Below are 840 nucleotides of genomic sequence, written 5' to 3'. Positions count from 1 at the left end.
CTTTTTCTGACAGGGCTTAGAGATACCAGTATAAACCCATTTATACCAGTCCTCAACAGATGGAAGAGGCTGGGGTTTGTGTTCTGGTGTAGGTATCCTGGTGCAACTTTTTATCTGTAGCTAAGGCCTTAAGAGGAGAATACATGAGTGATGTTGGCTTTCTTTGGGATACACGTCGTTTGTGCAGATTTGCCAAATGGGAAGGTAAACATGCTTGTCTCTGGACTAATTAGAGAATTATTAGGTTTTCATGCTTTTTGTGATCAGATTATTTGAAAAGGTTTTTAAATTGCATGTGTGCTGTGAGCATAATTAACCTGGATCTCATCAATGATTAAAATTACACACCAAGCTTTGTGACGTTTGATTCAGGAGCAATTAGGCTGTCATTTTAGCAATCTCAGATACCAAAACTAATTTTGATTCATTTTCATTCTATGCAAATCTTCTGATGTATCTTAAACTGATCACTTCCTCTCCCTGATTTAGCTGACAAGATTAGATTTGATTACACTTAAAAAAAATTAAGCAGCTATCCTTCATACTTAATATCTCAGTGACCTTCACTGAAGTCTTTCCTAGGCAAGGATTTTTATTTTTTTTTAATCCCCAAATCACACTGAGTGATTGCATGTAGGGATATAGCACCTGACTTTTATCTATATAAATATATATTGCCTTGCAATGCAAAAATTGTAAAATTAGATTTCTTTTTCTTGTAAATGAAAAGACAGAGAAAACATTCACGCTTCAGATATCTAAAACAATAGTTTTCAGGCTGTAATCAAACTTTTATACTTAATTGAAAACTTATCTGATAAATTGGTTACTGCTTTCGCC

Source organism: Apteryx rowi, unplaced genomic scaffold (assembly GCF_003343035.1).
Source record: "Apteryx rowi isolate R43461 unplaced genomic scaffold, aptRow1 scaffold_58, whole genome shotgun sequence".
NCBI classification, from domain to species: Eukaryota; Metazoa; Chordata; class Aves; order Apterygiformes; family Apterygidae; genus Apteryx; species Apteryx rowi.
The sequence above is the reverse complement of the archived record's forward strand: the minus strand, read 5'-3'. Positions refer to the sequence as shown.